Source organism: Eumetopias jubatus, unplaced genomic scaffold, assembly GCF_037043125.1.
Source record: "Eumetopias jubatus isolate StellerSeaLion01/CBP00866 unplaced genomic scaffold, mEumJub1_p1.0 scaffold_12, whole genome shotgun sequence".
In the NCBI taxonomy this organism is placed as follows: Eukaryota; Metazoa; Chordata; class Mammalia; order Carnivora; family Otariidae; genus Eumetopias; species Eumetopias jubatus.
The window spans coordinates 38,182,789-38,207,267 of NW_028274818.1; the positions used below are offsets into that span (position 1 = coordinate 38,182,789).

Here is a 24,479-nt window from a genome sequence, read left to right on the forward strand (position 1 = left end):
TGTGGGCAGAAAGAGCTGCTGCCCCGGGGTTGTGAGGGCTGACCCTGAAATAAAAGGTTGCTTTCAATTCCAGAGGTCACCCCTTTAGCTATGGCCTGGGAGATACAAATGAGAATGTTATCCTTCCAGGCCAACGCCAGAGTCAAGGAAAGGAAAAGGAGAAAGGGTTTCATGTTTAGTTCAGGTGTGAAGTCTTGATCTGTTGTCTTGGGCAGAAGCAGTTTACCTCAGTGCCAGCTACTTCCTTCCTTGCCAGTGTGATCTGGAGATCCCCAGCATCTGTAGAGGGGTCGGGGAGGGAGCCCTTCTTCAGCCGTGAAGTGTGTACCCAAGGCTCAATACCTTCTACTTTTGCAGCAGTGTTGGTCACCAGGAGCACTTGCTAAAGTCCCTTTCAATGGGGCTCAAGGGCTGTCTTTCTCTGATAACATTTTCAGAACACCTAATCATCAGGCTCTAAACTGGGACCAACAGAATCTTTTGAATTGGAATCTGGGGTGCCCCTTTTATTTTAAAGATTTTAGGGGCACCTGGATGGCTCAGTTGTTAAGCGTCTGCCTTCGGCTTGGGCCATGATCCCAGGGTCTTGGGATCGAGCCCCACATCGGGCTCCCTGCTTTATTTATTATAATAAATAATTTATTTGACAGAGAGAGACACAGCAAGAGAGGGAACACAAGCAGGGGGAGTGGGAGAGGGAGAAGCAGGCTTCCCATGGAGCAGGGAGCCCAATGTGGGGCTCGACCCCGGGATCATGAGCCAAAGACAGATGCTTAATGACTGAGCCACCCAAGCGCCCCCAGGGAGCCTTCTTTAACCTGTGGATGATAGACATTAGAGACTTACAGTAGCTGGTCATGCTTTCATGAGACAACCAAGGTCAGCAGAAAGTAGTACACTGGTAGAATTTTAGGAAGTTTGTAAGGTTTTTATTAAGGCTCATGTGATTTGCCTGGTGAAGTGCCCCAATCACCAGAGATTATAGAAGGTGTACCCCAAGTGGGAAGTACATTTTTTTTACACATTCTTTTTTTTTTTTTTACCCATTGTAAAGTCACCTGACTTGCCATGGGAAACCCATATGGAAAAACATACAAACAGTAACAGGAACATATTGATCACCCATATGAAGTGGCAGTTGAATGAAGTCCAGCCGTAGGTGTTCAAAGGGTCCAAAGGGAAGTCGTCTTGTCTGAGGCTGCTGGAGACAAAAACAATTTTTTTAGGATTATGCACCTGACAAGTCAGATATTGCTTGTGGACTGTTCTTGCACTATTATAAAAGTCTCCTCACCAATGTCTATTTATAACTTGAGTCATCTTAAATTCCTTATGCTGGGTAAAGGAATGCAAAACCCAAAAAATGGGACTTGCCAGGGACCTGGGGAAAACCGAGCAGCTGTCTTGGTTTTCCCATATCCCTGACTGTTTAATTTACAGCCATTGTTCAATTTCTCAGATTCAGGATTGGACTATTGCTATGTTACAAGGGTACCGGGATGGCAAACGTCTGGTAGTGAGGGACCATTGTTTGTAGAAGCAGAATGGGTTTTCACATGTGCCAAATCTTACAAATACAACATAAAGAAAACTTAGTATTACTTCTTATTTGGCAATGCTTCCTATATGTTTTAACATATCAAATGAGCCTACTTAGTTTAGCAAATCTTTTGGAATATTCCAGGTTAAAAAGACTTAAGCAGACCAAAAGCCTAAACAAACAAACCAACAAAAAATACCCTTTGTCCTTTTAACAGAGAGAAAAACAAATTTTGATTTTGTACCAACGTACTTTTGATATTAAAACATACTCATTTTCATCTTAGTCCTGACCACCCATAAATTCCTTTCCAACGATTCCTTTTTCACAAATCTTTTGCAACTTCACTTTTTACGTTTGGATTTTGTCCTGAGGTTTCCATCTTTAAATAACCAGCCTCACTTTAGGACGGGATTACTTTCTTCTCTCTCAACTAAAATGTATTCCCATCCCTCTTACTTATTTTAACCAAAAATACACATCTTACTTCTTTTGCATGGAGTGTTGTTTCCCTTACTAGAATTTTTTGGCTCTTAGAAACCTTAATTTCGGGCGCCTGGGTGGCTCAGTTGGTTAGGCAGCTGCCTTGGCTCAGGTCATGATCCTGGAGTCCCAGGATTAAGTCCCACCTCGGGCTCCCTGCTCAGTGGGGAGTCTGCCTCTCCTTCTGACCCTCTCCCCTCTCATGCTCTCTCTTGCTCTCTCTCTCTCAAATAAATAAGTAGAATCTTAAAAAAAAAAGAAACCCTTAATTTCTAGTGAAAGCTATTAAATAAGCAATGATGAACTCTGTTACACCAGTATTTTTTTTTAAGTTGGTATACTGATGAATATATTTCACAATTTTTAGAAATGTACTTTTTCATAGTATAATCTTTTTCTTTTTGAAGATTTGATTTTTAAGTAATCTCTACCCCCAACATGGGGCTCAAACTCACAACCCTAAGATCAAGAGTCGCATGTTCTCTCCCAACTGAACCAGTCAGCCACCCCCCATCATATAATATTTAATAAATCCCAAGCATGTTTACTAACAGACCCAAACATATCTTTAGTTTCTCTGTAATAAGGAAGCCAAAAAGCAAATAAATCTATGTCCAGTAATTGACATTTCAGTATTTTATATTATTTAGAAATGATCTAGATATTTAATGAATTTAACTTAATTTATCATTTAACATAACTCAGCAAAACTTTAGGGTTTTAGGTTACCAAAAAGATTTGGGAGACTACTTAAAAGTTTACCTAAAATTTTATTTTATTTTATTTTATTTACACCTATTTAATTTACTTGTTTTTAATAATTATGTTTAGATTACCCCCAAAAAACTTCATGAGACATCAAGGTCAGTTAATTCTCCCAAGCTGGGTTTTTCTTTTCTTCTTCTTCTTTTTTTTTCAACATTTTATTTATTTATTTTTTTTTTAAGATTTTTTAAATTTATTTTTGAGAGAGAGAGAGAGCATGTGGGAGCACAAGCCGGGGTTGGGGTGGGGAGGGACAGAGGGAGAAGCAGACTCCCCAGCTGAGCAGGGAGCCCCATATGGGACTCAATCCTAGGACCCTGGGATCATGACCTGAGCTGAAGTCATACGCTTAAACAACTGAGACACCCAGATGCCCCCCCTTTTTTTTACATTTTATAACAGAGATCACATCAACTTATTTGACTTTTTGTAAACCCAGGCAGAATTAAATTTTTAATTTTAATGCTGTTAACTCTAAAGACACATCTATTTCAATTAAACCAACAACCCAAACCAGTATTTTTCCAGATCACGAGAACTTGAAAAAAACACATTTTGGTTAGTTTTTATCTTTCTGAGAGTTTTAGATGTCCAGTCCTTACAAGCACTTGCCTGGGCAAATTAATTTTAGCAGCACCATCTGGTGGTAGAACAGTAGCTCCCATTTACTACATATATGCAGACAGAGAGACATACACACAGATAGTTGCAAAGACCCTACAGTGGAGGATCTTTGTGGAGAAAATTTTTAAGATTTCTATGTGTCCCTTGAATTAATCTTAAGGAGATTCTACTGGAGTTTGGGCACAAGGGTCCTTTCAGCAGTTTGTATGTGAAAAGGGGTTCTTTCCCTCTTTTCTCTTTCGGTCTCAGGCAATTGTGAGCCGTGTTTGTTTTAAATACGTGATAAGATGTATGACTCTAAGCGACAGAGAAAGAATGCAAGGTTTTTTGTTTTTGTTTTTTTTTTTTTTTGAAGGATTTTGGTTTCCTAAAGCCAATAGTTTAAAGTCATGTAATAGGGGAAGTTTTGGGATTGGTAAAAGAATAGGTGAACTTTGAATTGCCTTTAGAGTTGCATTTCTAGTTTTGTAATCTACTCAACTACATTGTCTTCAATTTACTTTTTCCCTTTGCGTACATAGTTTTAACTTTAGATATTTTTGGCAGTATTGAATAACTCCCCTTTGGTGTAAGAGGGGTCCTCAGACAGGATGCAAAGGATATTTATTACTTTCCCCAAATCCAGAGTTGCTCCCAATGAGAGCCAAAAGAGAGAATCAGCATGTCCCAGGCAGGCGGAAAGCCAGGCCCCGTTGTGAAAATGAGTCAAGCAAGAAGACAGTAGCTTTCCCTGGGAGAGAAAGGATCAGTAGTCAGTAGGTCTGGATTTGGAAAGGAAGGGACAATGGAAATGTTATTGTCTTCTCTTGACTGTGCACCACAGACAGAGATTCGGAAGAGCTGATTCTGATAAGGAATTTCGCCCTTTGTGGGCTTCTGCCAGTTTTTCTGGGATCCCCTCTGCAGGTATTTACCAGTTTCTCTTTGGCTGTTTAAGGAAATAACATAGCAGTGTTCCAGAAAATTCCTTAGTTTTGACAACTCTAGGAGGGACCCATATAGGGACTCTACTTTGAAGGGAGATATGGGGGTGTCTGTAAGGCCATTCACTTGGTAGACTTTTGTTCATGGTTGTGTAGTCTGTTTAGAGATAGAAAAACAATTTAGGCAGAGAATTAGTAGAATGAGCACTCCAAAGAGGAAAAGAGAGAAGCAGTAGGAGTTACATCAGTCTTACGGTGTTTTAAGTACCATTACAGCTTTAATTTTTCATTAGCCTTTTGCACCGAGAGTCATTTGATGAAACTCCTTTGGAATTTTGAAAACCTTTTGGAGGCTTCTGCTTGCCAATTAAAACAGGTGTCCCATTCTGCTTAATTTGGGAACCTTTTCAAGTGCACTTCTTAAATGATTGTAGCTAATTGGAACCTTCCCCATCCTGGTTATTGTTCTTCTCTGTTGTAATTCTCCTAAGGGCTGGCAGCACTTTGGCAGGACCTTGGCCGCAAATAGAGTTAACCAACATTTTTGTCCACGCTTATTTTGGGGTCTTCAACCTGATGGTTACTGACCGAAGTTCCTCAGGACACAAAACCAGCTTAGTAAGATTTGCTGTTTTTGCTACACATCTACAACTTCCCGGACTATAGCTCTTAGACATAAAATGTGCTGAAAGGTGGCACACTTGACTCTAGGATTTAAGGATCCCATTAGCTAAGCCTTTGGGTTTCTTAGAGCCAAAGTAATACTTAAAAGGAACATGCCACTGGATTGGGGGTTGTGTTTGACAGTGTACCTCATTGCATTGAAATTTTCTTGAGGTTGGCAGGTGACCCAGTGTCAATCTAACCCATTCTGTGACCCACTTATCCTATCACAGGAGTCTTCTTGAGGTGGCCAGAGCTCCAGCAGCCTTTAAATGCTTGACCCATGCCCACCGATTTTTGTGGCTTTTTGGCCTCTGAGATCCCCTCTAGCAGTAGCCTTTATCTCCATAAAACAAGACAAACAAACATGTGCACCTTAAAGTATTGGCAGTTACCAAGAGATGTTACTTCATCTTGACGACAAGAAGGCCCTGTGCGCATACCATCAATTCCCATGGAACCTTGGTGAGGTTTTTCCCCCCAGGGGATCTATGGTCTGAAAGGTCTAGGGCCTTGGCTCTGGGCAGAACTTTCTGCCAGCTCAGTCAGGCTTCCAAGCAAAACTGCCAGCCCTCGTGAGCTCTAGGCAGAACTGACAGCTCAGAACCAAGAGGAACTCACCTATAGCCCTTGGAAATGTGAGAAAGAGAGTGAACTCAAAGTTTTTGTGGGTACCGCACCTGTATTTCTTGTTGTCCCCAAATGCTGCCAGAAGTTCACTTTGGATCCCATCACTGCCACCAAATCTGTTAATTAACAAAAATTCAACTGAGGAAATTTTTGAAGGTGTAATTGGCTTTATTTAATCAATTCATGAATCAGGCAGCATCCCATCTAGCAAGTAGAGGGGAGCTCCAAAGGGCTGCAGGAAAGGAAAAAGGTTTTTAAGGGGAGAGAGGAAGTGGGTAAAAAGGAAATTATTAGCAAAGAATCCATTGTTTTAGGAAAGGTCACCCTCCTAAGTAAACTTCCTAGTGCTGACCAGGAAATTCCCTTTTTTTTTTTTTTTTAAAGATTTTATTTATTTATTTGACAGAGAGAGAGAGATACACAGCGAGGGAGGGAACACAAGAAGGGGGAGTAGGAGAGGGAGATGCAGGCTTCCCACGGAGCAGGGAGCCCGATGTGGGGCTCGATCCCCGGACCCTGAGATCATGACCTGAGCCGAAGGCAGACGCTTAACGACTGAGCCACCCAGGCGCCCCAGGAAATTCCCATGTTGACTGGTTAAAAATTCTGGGGGGTTAAAGAAACTGCAGTCAGGTTAGGTATTAAGCCTTGGTTTACTGACATGGGGCCTTAACCTACATAACACCATTTTGGGCCTGTGGTTTTCTTTTTACCAATCCAGAGAAATAAAGCAAATTGGAGCTAATGTAACTGGGTGGGCAGATCAACCCCTTGTTATTCCTTGGGGGAAAAAATGGAGAGCAATTATCCTTATATTACAAATCTTTACTAAATTAAAAAATGCAGCTCTAGAGGCAATGCAAAGTCCATCTATTCCTTTTTACCAGTCCTAAAACTTCCCCTATTTTTCTCATAAGGCTTGTAAAATTATTGGCCTTAAAAAACCAAAGTCCTTCTTGGAGGAACTTATTCTTTCTCTGTCCTTTCAAGATATGAATCTTACCTTGTATTTGAAATATAAACACCCCGGGAGGTATCTAAAACAATGCCAACCCTCAGACTACATGGGGGACCGGGTTAGGGACCTTTTAAGAAATACAAAGTGCTCCACAGCTTCTATAAGATTACTTGTCAAGGACGAATATAAATCATGTGCCTTCTCCACAAATATTATGAGTAAAAAGCTGTAGCTATCCAAGCAGATAAACTTAACTTACAAACTAGTGAGTTTTTATATTGTTATACCTGATTCATAGCTAAAATTTTAAAATGGAAAGCTATAAAAACCTCTGCTTTACACATTATAAATATGGTATTTTTCTACCTCCTGATAGTATTACCAAAATTAATTTGTAAGAGAGCTCTATTTAATTGGCCTAAAATTAAGCATTTCTAAATCTCAAAAATATAATAGAAAGTAACCTGTTTTTCAAGTTCCTGTGATCTAGGAAAATTTTCAGTAAATAAAAGCTAAGTTTAAATTTGTTGGTTTAATTAATATAAGAAATACAGACAGCCAACAGACACATGAAAAGATGTTCAACATCACTCATCATCAGGGACGTGCAAATCAAAACTACAATGAGATATTACCTCACCCTATCATAATGGCTTAAATCAAAAACATAAGAAACAACACGTGCTGGTGAGGATCTGGAGAAAAAGGACCCTTCATGCACTGTTGGTGGGAATGTAAACTGATGCAGCCACTGTGGAAACAGTATGGAAGTTTGTCAAAAAATTAAAAATAGAACTACCATATGATCCAGGAATCACACTACTGGGTATTTACCCAAAGAAAATGAAAATGCTAATTTGAAAAGATATATGCACTCCTATGTTTGTTGCAATATTATTTACAACAGCTAAGATGGAAACAACCCAAGTGTCCTGCCATAGATGAACGGATAAAGAAGATGTGATATATATGTAATATATACAATGGAATATTATATAACACACAATATATGCAATGGAATATTACTCAGCCATACAAAGAATGAAATCTTCCCGTTTGCAATGACATGGATGGACCTAGAGGGTATAACACTAAGTGGAATAAAGTCAGTCAGACAAAGACAAATATCAGATGATTTCACTCATATGTGGAAGTTATGAAAGAAAACAAATGAACAAACAGAAAAAAAGAGACAAACAAACCACAGACTCTTTTTTTACGGTTTTATTAATTTATTACTATTATTTTTTAAAGATTTTATTTATTTATTTGGCAGAGAGAGACACAGCGAGAGAGGGAACACAAGCAGGGGGAGTGGGAGAGGGAGAAGCAGGCTTCCCGCTGAGCAGGGAGCCCGATGCGGGGCTCCATCCCGGGACCCTGGGGCCATGACCTGAGCCGAAGGCAGATGCTTAACGACTGAGCCACCTAGGTGCCCCAAAACCACAGACTCTTTTTTTTTTTTAAGATTTTATTTATTTATTTGAGATAGAGAGCACGAGAGGGAAGAGGGTCAGAGGGAGAAGCAGGCTCCCTGCTCTGCGGGACTCAATCCCGGGACTCCAGGATCATGACCTGAGCCGAAGGCAGTCGATTAACCAACTGAGCCACCCAGGCGCCCCACAGACTCTTAAATACAGAAAACTGATGGTTACCAGAGGGGAGGGGGGTGGGATGGGTGAGATAGGTGAAGGGGATTAAGAGCACACTTATTGTGATGAGCACTGAGTAATGTATAGAATTGTCAACTCACTATATTGTACACCTGAAACTAATGTAACATTGTATGTTAATTACACTTCAATTAAAAAAGAGGAAAAAAGTGTGATGCAGATGCTGAAAAAAATATATAGACATGTCTTTAGAGTTATTGGCATAAAGTATGATACTTTTCCACTTTGGTTTACTAAAAGTCAAACAAGCTCATGTTATCTTTGTTACCAAAAGTGCCAGCAAAAAGTAACTTAAGATGATGGCTAACTGCTTTAATGTCTCGTGAAATTTTCATAAGCAAGCTAAGTATGATTATTAATAAATGAATTAAATAGATGTAAATATCCATAAAACTAGGTAAGTTTCTGAAACTAATGAAAAGACTGAATTCAAGCAGACCAAGAATTATATGGGACTAAATGAACTGATGAGGACGATTATAATTTTTATGACTTTTTATTTAAAATATAGTTGGTTCTTTAATCTTCTGTTTTCCAGATAGAAGGAAGCCTTTCCTCTTAAGCTAACTATGACTTACAGCAATTTGGTAAATTACACCTTTGTAAGCAGAATTGAAATATCTTTTTCTCCCTACCTGATCTCTCCAGAATTCAGAAACACTCAGTGAATATTCTTATATTCTATGGCAATATAGTTATTTGCCCAAGTTCAATAAGAATCTGTTCTCCTTGTAACAGGACACAATTGGAAGCTGGTTATATTACAGAGGCTTTGCCTGGAATGTCATATTTAAAAGAGGCATGCATAGACTCAGGTATAGCTTTAAGGAACTAAGGTTCACTTTATGGAGTCAATTAAACCCCTTGGAAATATCACCTTGGTACCTTGCTCACAGAGTTCCCAGCAGCTTTATCAGATGAGTAAGGAAGGTCACTTCCTGGCAGGTGCAAGTACCTCAGGATTTTTGGGAGACACCAAGAAGAGAGGAATTAACCCAAATCTATAGGTATTACAAGACTCATGGCAAGTATTTGGTTTGACCTCTTCACCTTGAGAAGTTGTTAAGAGTTCAACCTGGAGATGCCTTATGAAAAGTTCCAGGAAGCAAATTTAAAGGAGCGTAAATGATCAGTTGCTATTCTTGCTAGTCTTTATGTAAATAATCAGGCCAAATTTATTCAAAGTAGACTTATTTTGCAAACAGATTAGTCTTAATTTGGCTATCTTTGGTAGAAATGACAGTATTTATAAATAGAAAAATTACGTTTCAATAACACATCTTTGTGGATATTAGAAGCTAATACTATTCATCACAAACTGGACTGGAGCCTAAAGTCTTCTAGCTACAAATCTCCAAACTCCTATTTCCAATTTTTCCCCTACTATCCTGTCTTAGGATCATTAAGAGCTAAAACTGTGCTTTTCCCAAAGCCATGCAAACTAAATTTGGACAACCTGATACATGAACTTCAGGGGAATTACCACAATAGCTCATGTATGGACCATCCTTGTTGCCTGTTGCTGTGGGGGCCACTCAGAAAAATTACCAGAGACATTCAACCTGCAAACTAGGAAAGTATCAGATGATCCATGGCTGCCTTCACTCCATCTCGAAATGCGTAAGCCTGACATCTAGAAATCTTCTCAACTGGTTACCCTCAGAACTCAGAAACTGGTTTAAAATGTACTCTAACCATTAACCCATTAACTGTTGTTTTTCTTTGTTCCCACAGAAATGCCTCTTATTCAATACCTAATTATTTGCATAATACAGGCCTAACTTTGGGAGTCTATCTGCAAAATGACCTACTGAAAGGAATTTACTGAACTGACCTATTGTTAGGACCAAGAATCTAGTTCGATGAGATGAAACAATCTACCAGTTCGACTTCTGGACGATGAACCTTCTTGGGGAAATTTCAAAGGCAGGACTGTAGGGAAGTGAAATCTGCCACCCCAAAATGTGTCTCTTTAGCTCAACAAGGAGGAATTTGTAATCATGGGTGAAAAATGTCACTTCTATGTCTAACTTCAACCTGTTAAAAGAAAAGATTAGTAATTTTCATCAGATAAATTAAATTTACCCACTATATGGGACTGACCTATTCCCAGGAGTAGGAGACTGGTCTAACGGGGTGTGGGGTAATGGGCTTCAATTTGTTCTTTTCTGTTTGTTTATCCTCATTCTATTTGTTGTTTTCTCCCTTTATGGATCTCTTGCCACTCAGCTACTAACTTTCCACACCCACCAGCTCAGCTTTCAATATGTGAAACTTACTAAGAAAGCCTCAGAGGAAGAAACTGTTGAGGTTCAGGGCAGGCCACCCAGGATGTGCTGCTTTGGCATGCGGATTATTTTGAAATCAAGGCCCAAAAGGCACAGGAAGAACCTTTGACCTTCCCCCGTCAACCTTACAAATAAAATAGTCAGTTACTTTATTTGGGAATGGCAGAGGAATTGCAATTCAGGACAAGCAAGCTATGGTGAGCCACAGGCAAGTCCAAAGAGACAAAGGGCAGGTTAGCTTTTATTAGGTTTTAGAAGGAAATTGGGGAGGGTTATTTTGAACAAAAGTTCATTGGAGAAGAACAAGAGTTTGGGGTTGTGGAGGGCTCTCATTGGCTGTAAACAGTGACTAACGCATTGTTGCTGGGGCACAGAGGGCTCTTTCTTATTTTTCTTAAGAGCAGGAGATAAATACCTAGGTAGAAAATGTCCTCCCTTGTCAAGATAATTCTTATCTTCTTTTTCCCTACTGGTTATTCAGGCTGCAAGGATGTGTGAGAGCTCCCCACCCTTCCCCCACCCCCATCAGGGCTTTGAGACTCCATTTGAAATGAGGTTTCCTTTACTCATTTTCACACCCCTAACTTTCTAAAAGAATTGAGATAGAGGACCTGCTCCACAGACAACTACATGATAATATGGACTAGGTGTGGTAGGAAGGGAGGAACCAAGCCAAGATTGTTAAAATTCCTGTGTCCCAGTGTTTCTGTATGGCCCAGAAAACATCTGTTCACCAGACATTTGCTCTGTTTCATCTTCCTGTGAATTACTTCCTTTCTTTTGAATTACTAAACCCCTACCCCTTCTCCTTAGTTTGGGATGACATATATACTTCATTTTGCCTGACTGTCTTTGGAATGTCTTATGTTTATGTGGATTCCCCATGTGTACATTAATTAACTTTGTTTTCTCCTGTTAATCTGTCTTACATTGTTTTAATATTTTAATATTTTTAACTAAGAGGGTAAGGGGGAAATTTTCCCCTCCCCGATAGCTACTCACTTCAAACCTCACCAAGGTCTTACTTCATTCCTACTCTAAGGTTATAAGATACAACACCAGGCATGCACAATCATGGCCAAATATGTAAACTTGAATTTAAAGTGTGTTTAGGAGGGAGAGGGAAGATGGTGAAAGAATAGGGAACCTGTACTTCATCTGGTCCCTTGAATTCAGCTAGTTATCTATCCACTCATTCTGAACACCTGTGAACTCAACTGGCGATCTAAGAAAAGAATGGCTGCAATTCTACAAATAGAAAAGAGACCGCTTTTTGCAAGGTAGGAGGTGCAGAGATGCGAATCTGAGGGGAAGATAAACGACGGAGGGGATGGAGCCTCCAGAAGCCGGCTACCGGAAAGTGATATAGCCCCGGAGTGCAAAATTGGAACTTTTAGAGGTCTGCTTCTGTGAGGGACGTCCCTGCCTGAAAGGTGCTCAGGTGGCAAATTGGGCAGAATCCTAGGTGGGACAGTGTGGTCTCAGGATCCCCGGGGTCACAGAAGGACCAGGGGTGCCTGAGTGTGGCAGAGCTCCCAAGCATTAGAGTGGGGAAACTGGCTACAATTAGTGAGCCCCTGAGTGGCCTCTCAGCTGGATGTGGCCATAAACTGGGAGTGTGGCATGACTGTGCAACTGCTCTCCAAGCAGAGGTCCAGCAAGCGACAACCCCTGGGAGACCCTGCTCCTTCCCCCAGGGGAGCGGCGGCGCAGGTGCGTGCAGGATCCGGCAACAGCTTCCCGAGTAGGGGCCTAGCCAGCCGTAGGGCCCCAGTGAGACCCCGCTCCCCTCCCTGGGAGCATTGATGCAGGGTGCACCGCAGGAGTCTGCGGGGTTTGGCGCACATGAAAGGGACTGACTGCCTTTCCCGGAGGGTGCACTGAAGAGTGGGAGCCACGACTGTCTAGCTCTGGGTCTGGAGATCAGGTGCTACCATTTTTACTTTTTTTTTTTTTCATCCTCTAAAGCGGCAGGAAAAGTCTTCAGGGAACAAAAGCCACATTGAACAACGAGAAGCAGCTTACACTGAGCCAGAACCCCTGGCAAGGGGTGCTGCAACTCTGCCCAGGCAAAGACACCTGAGAATCAGTGCAACAAGCCTCTCGCCCAGAAGATCAGCAGGAACATTAGGCAAATACCAAGTTTACGGATCATTCAGAACTGAAAAACTCCTGTGCTGGGGAAAATAGTATATAGAAATTGAGGGTTTTTTTCTCATGAGTCTTTAGTCTTTCAGTTTAAAATTTTCTTTTTCTTTTTCCTTTTTTTCCCTATTCAATTTGTTTCTTATTTTATCAACTCTTTGTTTTTAAGTCTTTTTTTTAATTTTCATTTTTACATTTACATTTTATAGATATATTCTTCATTTTTGGCTTCCTTTCACTGCTTTTATATATATATATAAAAGTTTTTCTCTCTTTATAATTTTGGGATTTAGTATCTTCTAACAAACAGACCAAAATATACCCAGGACCAAGTGGATCACCCTGTTTTGTCCACCTGTGAGATTATATTCTCTCTTTTTACCTTCTTTTTCTTTTTCTTTTCTTTTCTTTTTTGGTTTCTTACCTCTTCAGATTTGTCTAGGGTGTATTTTGCTGGGGTCATGGTTGATATTTTTGACTTTGTTCTCTTTGTCATTTATTCCTGTCTGGACAAAATGACTAGAAGAAGTTCACAGCAAAAGAACCCGAGGTAATACTCTCTGCCATAGAGCTAATTGATACAGATATAATAAAATGTCAGAAATTGAATTCAGAATAACAATTATATAGTTACTAGCTGGGTTTGAAAAAAAGCATAGAAGACACTAGAGAATCTCTTAGTGCAGAAATAAAATCTAATCAGGCCGAAGTTAAAATTCCTTTAACTGAGATGCAGTCGAAAATGGATGCTCTAACAGCTAGCGTAAATGAGGCAGAAGAGAGAGTCACTGACATAGAAGATAAAATGATAGAAGGGAAGGAAGCTGAGGAAAAGAGAGGAAAACAACTAATGGACCATGAGGGGAGGCTTCAGGAAATCAGCAATACCATAAAATGAAACAATATTAGAATTATTGAGTCCCAGAGGAAGAAGAAAGAGAGGGAGACAAGGTACATTTGGGCAAATCATAGCTGAGAATTTCCCTAATCTGGGGAAGGAAATAGGCATTTAAGTCCAGGAGACACAGAGAATCCCCCTCAAAAATCAATAAAAATAGATCAACACCCTGACATATAATAGTGGAGCTTGCCAATTTCAGAGATAAAGAGAAAATCCTGAAAGCAGCTCAAGACAAGAGCTCCCTAACCTACAAGGGTGGGAATATTAGACTGGCAGCAGACCTACCATAGAGACCTGGCAGGCCAGAAAGGGCTGGCATGATATATTCAGGGCACTAAATGAGAAAAACATGCAGCCAAGAATACTTTATCCAGCAAAGCTGTCATTCAGAATGGAAGAAGAAATAAAGAGCTTCCAGGACAAACAGAAACTAAAAGAATTTGTAATCACTAAACCAGCCCTGCAAGAAATATTAAAGGGGATCCTGTAAGCAAAGAGAGCCCAAAAGTAACATAGACCACAAAGGAACAGAGACAATATACAGAAACAGTGACTTTACAGATAATAAAATGGCACTAAATTAGTATCTTTTGATAGTTACGCTGAAGTAAATGGGCTAAATGCTCCAATCAAAAGACACAGGGTATCAGACTGGACAAAAAAGCAAGACCCATCAATATGCTGTCTATAAGAGACTCATTTTAGACCCAAAGACACCTCCAGATTGAAAGTGAGAGGAGTGGAGGACCATTTATCATGCTAATGGACATCCAAAAAAAGCTGGGGTAGCAACCTTATATCAGACAAATTAGATTTTAAACCAAAGACTGTAGTAAGGGATGAAGAGGGACACTATATCATACTTACAGGGTCTATCCAACAGGAAGATCTAACATTATAAATATTTATGCTCCTAACTTGGGAGCAGCCAATTATATAAACCAATTAATAATAAAACTAAAGAAACACATTGGGGGTGCCTGGGTGGCTCAGTCGGTTGGGCATCTGCCTTTGGCTCAGGTCATGATCCCAGGGTCCTGGGATCAAGCCCCGCATCAGGCTCCTTGCCTGGCGGGGAGCCTGCTTCTCCCTCTCCCTCTGCCTGCAGCTCCCCCTGCTTGTGCTCTCTCTGTGTGTGTGTGTGTGTGTTAAATAAATAAATACAACCTTAAAAAAAAAAACACATTGATAATAATACAATAATAGTAGCAGACTTTAACACCCCACTCACAGCAATAGACAGATCATCTAAGCAGGAGATCAACAAGGAAACAAGGACTTTGAATGACACACTGGACCAGATGGACCTCACAGATACACATAGAGGATTCTATACTAAAGCAACAAAATACACATTCTTCTCAAGCGTACATGGAACATTCTCCAGAATAAATCACATACTGGGTCACAAATCAGGTCTCATCTGGTACCAAAACATTGGTATTATTCCCTATGTATTTTCAGACCACAATGCTTTGAAACTTGAACTCAATCACAAGAGGAAATTTGGAAGGAACTCAAATACTTCGAGGTTAAAGAGCATCCTACTAAAGAATGAATGGGTCAACCAGGAAATTAGAGAAGAACTTAAAAAATTCATGGAAACAAATGAAAATGAAAACACAACTGTTCAAAACCTTTGGGATGAAGCAAAGGCATTCCTAAGAGGGAAGTACATAGCAATACAAGCCTTTCTCAAAAAATTAGAAAAGTCTTAAATACACAAGCTAACCTACACCTAAAGAAGCTGGAGAAAGAATAGCAAATAAAGCCTAAACCTGGAAGAAGAAAAGAAATAATAAAGATTAGAGCAGAAATCAATGGAATAGAAACCAAAAGAAGAGTAGAACAGATCAATGAAACTAAAAGCTGGCTCTTTGAAAGAATAAGACTGATAAACGCCTAGCCAGACTTATCAAAAAGAAAAGAGAAAGGGCCCAAATTAATAAAATCATGAACGAAAGAGGAGAGATCACAACTAACACCAAGGAAATACAAACAATTTTAAGAACATTTTATGAGCAGCTATATGCCAACAAATCAGGCAATCTGGAAGAAATACATGCACTTCTAGAAACTTATAAACTACCAAAACTGAAACAGGAAGAAATAGAAAACCTGAACAGACCTATAACCAGTAAGGAAATTGAAGCAGTAATCAAACATCTCCCAACAAACAAGAGTCCAGGCCCAGGTGGCTTCCGGGGGATTTCTACCAAACATTTAAAGAACTAATACCTATTCTTCTGAAACTGTTTCAAAAAAATAGAAATGGAAGGAAAACTTCCAAACTTCTTCTATGAGGCCAGCATTACCTTGGACCCAAAATCAGAAAAAAAAACCCACCAAAAAGGAGAATTACAGACCAATATTCCTGATGAACATGGATGCCAAAATTCTCACCAAGATACTAGCCAATAGGATCCAACAGTACATTAAAAGGATTATTCACCACGACCAAATGGGATTTATTCCTGGGCTGCAAGGGTGGTTCAACATTCGCAAATCAATCAATGTGACACATCACATTAATAAAGGAAGGACAAGAACCATATGATCCTCTCAATTGAAGCAGACAAAGCATTTAACAAAATACAGCATCCTTCTTTGATTAAAACTCTCCACAGTGTAGGAATAGAGGGAACATACCTCAATATCACAAAAGCCATCTACGAAAAGCCCACAGTGAATATCATTCTCAACGGGGAAAACCTGCAATTTTTTCCCCCAAGGTCAGGAACAGGATAGGGATGCCCATTCTCACCACTGTTGTTCAATATAGTACTAGAAGTCCTAGCATCTGCAATCAGACAACAAAAAGAAATAAAAGGCATTCAAATTGGCAAAGAAGTCAAACTCTCTCTCTTCGCAGATTACATGATACTTTATATGGAAAACCCAAAAGATTCCACCACAAAATTGCTAGAACTCAAACAGGAATTCAGAAACATGGCAGGATGTAAAATCAATGCACAAAAAGCAGTTGCATTTTCAGGGGATGGGATAATTGAGTGATGGGCATTAAGGAGGGCACGTGATATGATGAGCACTTGGTGGTATACACAACTGATGAATTATTGGATACTACATCGGAAACTAATGATATGTGTTGGCTAATTGAATTTAAATTTAAAAAGAAGAAATCAGGGGCGCCTGGGTGGCTCAGTTGGTTAAGCAACTGCCTTCGGCTCAGATCATGATCCTGGAGTCCCGGGATCGAGTCCCGCATCAGGCTCCCTACTGCTCAGCAGGGAGTCTGCTTCTCCCTCTGACCCTCCCCCCTCTCATGTGCTCTCTCTCTCTTTCTCGCTCTCTCAAATAAATAAATAAATAAAATCTTTAAAAAAAAAGAAATCAGTTGCATTTCTATACACTAACAATGAGACAGAAGAATCAAAAATTAAGGAGTTGATCCCATTTACAATTGTGTCAAAAACCATAAGATACCTAGGAACAAACCTAACCAAAGAGGTAAAGGATCTGTACTCTAGAAACTATAGAACACTTATGAAAGAAATTGAGGAAAACACAAAGAAATGGGAAAACATTCCATGTTCATGGATTGGAAGAATAAATATTGTTAAAATATATATGCTACCCAGAGCAATATACACATTCAATACAATCCCTATCAAAATACCATTGACATTTTTCACAGAGCTGAAACAAATAATCCTAAAATTTGTATGGAACCGGAAAGGATCCCGAATAGCCAGAGGAATGATGGAAAAGAAAACCAAAGCTGGTGGCATCACAGTGCCTGACTTCAAGCTATATTACAAAGCTGTGATCATCAAGACAACACGGTATTGGCACAAAAACAGACACGTAGATCAGTGGAACAGAATAGAGAACCCAGAAATTGACCCTCAACTCTATGGTCAACTAATCTTCGACAAAGCAGGAAAGAATATCCAATGGAAAAAGGACTGTCTCTTCAACAAATGGTGTTTGGAAAATTGGACAGCCACATGTAGAAGAATGAAACTGGACCATTTTCTTACACCACATACACAAAGATATGCTCAAAACGGATGAAAGACCTAAATGTTAGACAGGAGTCCATCAAAATCCTAAAGGAGAACACAGGCAGCAACCTCTTCGACCTCAGCCGCAGCAGCTTCTTCCTAGAAACATCGCCAAAGGCAAGGGAAGCAAGGGCAAAAATGAACTATTGGGATTTCATCAAGATAAAAAGCTTTTGCACAGCAAAAGAAACAGTCCACAAAACCAAAAGACAACTGACAGAATGGGAGAAGATATTTGCAAATGACATATCAGATAAAGGCCTAGTATCCAAGATCTGTAAAGAACTTATCAAACTCAACACACAAAAAACAAACAATCCAGCCAAGAAATGGGCAGAAGACATGAACAGACACTTCTTTCTCCAAAGAAGACATACAAATGGCCAACAGACACACTTGGCATCAGGGAAATACAAATCAAAACCACAATGAGATACCACCTCACACCAGTCAGAATGGCTAAAATTCACAAGTCAGGAAACAACAAATGTTGGCAAGGATACAGAGAAAGGGGAACCCCCTTACACTGTTGGTGAGAATGCAAGCTGGTGCAGCCACTCTGGAAAACAGTATGGAGGTTCCTCAAGAAGTTAAAAAGAGAGCTACCCTACAACCCAGCAATTGCACTAGTAGGTATTTACCCCAAAGATACAAATGTAGTGATCTGAAGGGGCCCCTGAATCCCAACGTTTATAGCAGCAATGTCCACAATAGCCAAACTGTGGAAAGAGCTGAGATGTCCATGGACAGATCAATGGATAACGTGGGTGGAACTGGAGGGTATTATGCTGAGTGAAAGAAGTCAATCAAAGAAAGACAATTATCATATGGTTTCACTCATATGTGGAATATAAGAAACAGCACAGAGGCCCACAGGGGAAGGGAGGGAAAACTGAATGGGAAGAAATCAGAGAGGGAGAAAAACCATGACAGCCTCTTAACTATAGGAAACAAACTGAGGGTTGCTGGAGGGGAGGTGGGGGGGGAATGGGGTAATTGGGTGATGGGTATTAAGGAGGGTACATGTGATGAGCACTGGGTGTTATACGCAACTGATGAATTATTGAACACAACATCTGAAACTAATGATGTACTATATGTTGGCTAATTGATTTTAAATAAAATAAATAAATAAAATAAAGTGTGTTTATTTACATTTTGGGCCTGATTTAACTTCTGATATAAATTAAATTTTACAATTTTGCAATAATGGAGCTGGCCATTTTCCTATTAGTCACTGTCACCTAAAAGCATTTGTTGAGTTAGATGCCAGTGACTCTGTATGAAATGAATTGTTGTCCAGGAGCAAAAATATTCCTGTACCCTTTAAACTTCTTTTATCTGGTCTAAAAATTAAATGGACATGAGACAGATTAACAGGAAAAGAAAAAAACCCCAAATTTTAATTATGTGCCCATGGAGGGTAATGAAATTGAGACCTAAGGAAACTGAAACCTATGGAAATGACCACAACAAGCAGTTTTTATACTTTTTAGTCAAAGAGACAATAAATTTGTGAGGAGTAGACAGGAAAAAGAAAACTTATGTTCAGACCCTCAATTAATATGAAATTCTAAACAGAATGGGGGCTGAGGTAGTAAATTAGTAAAAAGTAACAGGGTTTGTTTATATGGCCTTCTTGGCTCTAAATTCCCTATTTCTGGTGATAAGGATTCCCTATCTCTCCACCTCCTGGTACAGGGAGGGTACCTTTCACACAGGAGATTTATCTCCCATTTTCAGCAGGAGCGAGGAAGGTCAGAGTGTCCGTGCACTGGCTGTTTCTTCAGTAGCTTTAATTCAAAGTAATCAACATGCCACTGTGGCCCATTTTGGGGCATCCTGTCCTGGGCCCCTACACTGCCATGTAAAAAGGTTTTTAGGTACTGAGGGTGTTATAAAGTAAAATCCAGTCCCTGGCTTCAAGATGCTCAATTCTCGATAAGGGCTAAAAGACGCAAAGAAAAGCTAGGTAACCACCAGGAAATGTTCAGTGAGTAGCTCCAGGGGTGTTAATGGTCAGAAGAGGATGGTATCTCTAGGGGCTCCAATCATGGAGATAGATTAAGGAAGGGAGTGGGAGTTGAGCTGACCTGGACCATAAAGGATGGGTGGGATTTGGCTAAATTAAGGGAAGATGGAGAGCAGATCATGAGTCAGATTGCATGATAAATGTGAACATGGCATACTAGAAGCACCGAGTGGACTAATGTGGTGTATTTCTTCTTCCCTGTGCTAGTCCTCCTCTGTGTTTGGTATGGCCTCCAGTCTGCATATTCAGCCACACCCAGCTCCTTTGGTAACTCTTAACCAACTGAGCCACCCAGGCGCCCTCCTTTGGTAATTCTCACCAAAGGGGTGGTACAATAGCAACCTCACACTCCCAAGCCTGGGGATCAGGAATTAGCCTTGCTAATACATACCAGCTACAATGCTGATGTGTTTTTGTGATTTATAGTAAGAACAATATATTTGGCTTTCACAACAAAGTTTCTTGCACAGAGCTTCTCAAACCTTGGGACTTTTCTCTGATGATTTCCTTGTAATACTAATGAAACGACTTTTGGAAAGTACCTAGGGATGGGGTTGGTTGCCAGGAGAACAAACCAACTGATTAAAGAGTTGGAAATTTCAGTTCCCAACCCCATCCCTTCCATTTGGTTTCTTTGTAAGAACTCAAGAAGAAAGACAAAAATACACAGAAGGGAAAACCCTGGGATTCTTGTCTGCAAGTGTTACACACACACACACACACACACACACACACAATGTCTTGATGGGGAAAATAAAGTACACATGGGAGGATTCTGATTTCCAGCCTCCTCTACTCCTCCATTCCCAACTTAATCCTTCCACAGAGTACAACAGCAGAGATCTGGCCACTCAGGTGGACAGAGCACAGTAATAGTGATGTAAACTGAAGTCAAGGCTGCTAAAATCTACCCCCCTCCCCATGATACATGGTGGATTTTACATCTAGTAGCATTGTTCTGGTTTACATCTTATCCTCTTAGACTGCAGGAAACCTTTGCTCAGGAACAGCCACATTACACTTGATAGCATCTTGGACCTTGGTTCCTGGATGCCATATGAGATCTCATATTGCTGAACTGTTACTTATTCAAGTCTCTCTCAGACTTGGCATTCCACACCCATAATGTAGCTCAATCTCCTCTCGACTCCCAGCCAAGTGATCCTCCCCGTACTGTCCTCTCTGGCAGAGAGTAAGGTTTATGTTTTATACCTCTAAACATATGATATAAAGTATGATTTCATACCTAAACTGGTTAATAAGTATCTATCATTGAAGCTTCAAGAGAGAGAAGGCAAGGTTAAGAGACTGGAATGATACTACAAAGAGATACTGCTGGTTTTTCCCTTTCTGTACTCCATTCTTTACTTATTGAACTTTGTCGAACTAAGCATATGAATTTTGCCTAATCCTTTCTTTGGAAATATCTTATTTTACTTTTCATATATCATAGAAATTTAGAGTCAGAAGAAATTTTAAATCTCACATAGTTCAATTTTCTTCTTTTTTTAAGATTTATTTATTTGGGAGGGAGGGGCAGAGGGAGAGGGAGAGAGAATCCTCAAGCAGACTCCCCACTGAGCATGGAGCCCAAAGCAGGGCTCGATCCCATAACCCCAAGATCACGACCTGAGCCAAAACCAAGAGTCAGATGCACAACTAAATGTGCCACCCAGGCGCCCCACATAGTTCAATTTTCTATGGAATTCAGGCATCCTATCCACAACACACATGGTCCAACACAGATAGCATCTGTTGCCTGGATATTGTCTGTTCAACTGCTGACCACCTCTGATAAGAAATCTTCCTCTTGTTAGGCCAAGGGTAGTTAGTATACACCACTGTGTATACTAACATTCTCAGAGTACCTTCCAGAGAGGGGCTCTAAAATCATAAATTCAGTCAGAGAGAGCTTGGAGTAACTCCAGGACAATGCAAGCAAGCTTCAAGGGCAAGATGGAGTCAAATCTAAGATAACATGACAACAAGATATAACTTCGAGGGCAGACATGAGTTGATAATAGCTTTGGGTAACATTTACTGAGTATAGTACTGATTACTATAGATCAGAGGTCAGGCACTATTTAAGCACTTTATACTTATTAGCCATTTATTTCTCACAACAATTTTATGAAGAATATGGTCTTCATTTTCTAGTTGTAGAAACTGAGGCACAGAGTAACCGGTCCAAAGTCATCCAGCTAGAAAGTGAAAGAGCTAGGATTTGAATCCAGGCCAATTGGATCCAGACCCTGGACCACTATATAAACTACCTTAAAAACTGTAACTAAGAATGTCTAAACCATGTGCCAGGCATCATTCACTCCTTTATTCCTCATAATAGCATGTACTCTTATAAAACAGCCAAGTAACTTGCCCAAGGTTGGGCAGCTAGTGAGTACTAAAGTTGGGATTCAAATCCAGGTAGCCTATCTCTAGATATGCTTTTCTCCACTACCCTAAACCCCCTTGATGCTATGCTCCTCCGCATAGATGGTGATCGTTTCAGATACAGAGCTTTGCCATGGGCAGGAAAAGCAAATGACAAAGTGGGTGAGAGTAGAATAGGTACCAGCTGGTAAAAATGTGGAGGGAAATTAGATGCTGGCTGTTATCCAGGATACCCAGAGGACTCTCAACCCCATCCTTCTTGCTAAGGACACAGAAAAGGCAAATTATCTCTAGACAGAAGAAGCCTACACAATCAGAAAGAATGGCCTCCTTGCAGAAGTACATTCAGGAAGCTGCCTCTGTGCAGAGAGGGAAGTTATTCTTCAGATCTAGCAGAAGACAATCGCCAACACACACTGGCTAATGGGGAAATGAGAGGCCTAATATAATCTGCCAGTTTCTGGTTTCAGGAAGCGGGTGAGAAGTTTACAGATATCTGAATGATTACTGTGACTATCTGGAATGGAGGTATGACTGGCACAAGCAAAGAAAGGTCCATTTAAAATTCTACCCATTGGATTCCATTTCTAAACAACTTTTCTGCAAGCTATGTAGAAAGTTTCATGGTACATGAAGGTATTTTAAAAATGCTTCTGAATGTTGAATAATAAGTTGTGTGGAATATCAAGCAATGCGATCAGTATCTTTTTTTTTTAAGATTTTATTTATTTATTTGAGAGAGAGAATGAGAAAGAAAGAGCACAGGAGACAGGGAGGGTCAGAGGGAGAAGCAGGACTCCCTGCTGAGCAAGGAGCCCGAAGCGGAACTCGATCCTGGGACTCCAGGATCATGACCTGAGCCCAAGGTAGTTGCTTAACCAACCAAGCCACCCAGGCGCCCACGATCAGTATCTTTTTCAGAAACCCATAAAACAAACTTCTTAACTAAGATTGAAGTCTTTAGATTCCACATTTAGTTGTTTGTTCATTCAGAGAACACAGCTTCATAATATGAAATATTATCTAATCAGTGTTTAGAAAATCATTTGCAGGGGAAATTCGCATGTTTTTAAAAAAGAAATGGATTCATTTACAAAGCAAGTAATTATTTAAAATATTCAATGGTAATTCAATGCTTGTTTGCTGCAGTCATTTAAGAAATAGCAATAAATTTTCAGACTTGCCCTCATGGAGCTTACCTTCTAGTGGGGAGGGAGAAAGTAACCGGAAAAAAAAATAAGTAAAATATAGGACATTTTAGATAGTGGTAAGCACTAAGAAGAAAAATTAAGCAGGGAAGGGGACTAAGAAGGAGGGGGGTGGGGGTTGGTGGCATGTGGCAATTTATATAGGGTGGCCAAGGAAGGCATTAAAATGCACATATTCCTTAAAGTTTAGCATTACGTAGTATTTCCCCTGTACTGAGAGGCATCTGGTATATATGAGGCATATATCGGATATACATCACCACAATAATGATATTAAGAGGCATTAAAAAGAAGATGCAGAAGGTTTTAGGCTTCTAGATAGCAGCACTTTTTTAGATTAAACCCATAGTTAGATACCCCGAGTTTCAATTTCACTTTAATAATGAATATTTTGGAGTCTTTCGGTTTGTTTTGCTTCAAAATTAGTTTCCTAAGTAGCAGCAGGCGGGACATTTTCTCTAGAAGACTCTCAAGGCTACGTACACGTGCTCTTGAGAGCAGAAACTTTCATTCCCTAGGGCACGACAGTGTCTGGAACATACATAACAAGCTTGGTACCTGGAATCCAGAGCCCACTGAATGTGCGTGTCCAGTAAGTACTAACTACAGGAGGTGGTTCAAGTCCAAGCGAGAATGTTGAGTCACCGTGTCTGCTCAGGCACAACCCGTCTCATCCGCCTCCGTCACCAGCGGGGTGGGAGATTCCAACTTCACCAGGGGCGGATTTCTGACGAATCTCTTCATTTGGACTGAAACGCTTTCTGGTATTTTCCCTCTGCCGAGGTGGCACGAATTTCTGAAACGTGGTCCTGTCTGCTCTAAAGGCGGGGTCCGATCTTGACAGCCAGCTGTGCTGGGGCGAGGCCAAATTCGCCCTCTGCCCGAGTGTGGACCTGGCCCTAGGGAGCCCCTCCGGCTGGAAAGGGCGAAGCCTATCTCTTGGCCTCCCCGGTTTCTCCCAACCCCTCGCTCCTAGTTCCGAGGGGCCGAGTTGCTCGGGCCGCCTCCCACCCTTCCGCTCACCCTCCCCACCCCCTCTGCACCGCCTCCCGCCCTCTCCTCTGCACCGCCTCCCGCCCTCTCCCCAGGTCGGTTAACTCTAGGTGACTGCATCTCTCTACCTGAGTGAACGCAGGGCCTTAACCTTCCAGCCCCGCCTTCCTCCTCTAGTCCCAGCAAATTTGCTCCCGCCTCATCCCGGACAGAAGCGCCCCAATTGGCTCTCCC

At 40.7% G+C, this 24,479-nt stretch overlaps 1 long non-coding RNA gene across 2 annotated transcripts; it reads right to left on the reverse strand.

Moving 5' to 3' along the window:
* Positions 1 to 299: 299 nt before the first annotated feature.
* Positions 300 to 24,259, reverse strand: LOC148162798 (uncharacterized). 2 transcript variants are annotated; one of them, XR_015766509.1, is made up of 3 exons: positions 23,811 to 24,259; positions 5,679 to 5,744; positions 300 to 1,198 (listed from the first exon to the last, which is right to left on the reverse strand). It is a non-coding gene; the product is annotated as an uncharacterized LOC148162798 (long non-coding RNA). The 2 variants fall into 2 exon arrangements; XR_003612639.2 differs by having other exon boundaries at positions 300 to 1,201.
* Positions 24,260 to 24,479: the final 220 nt, after the last annotated feature.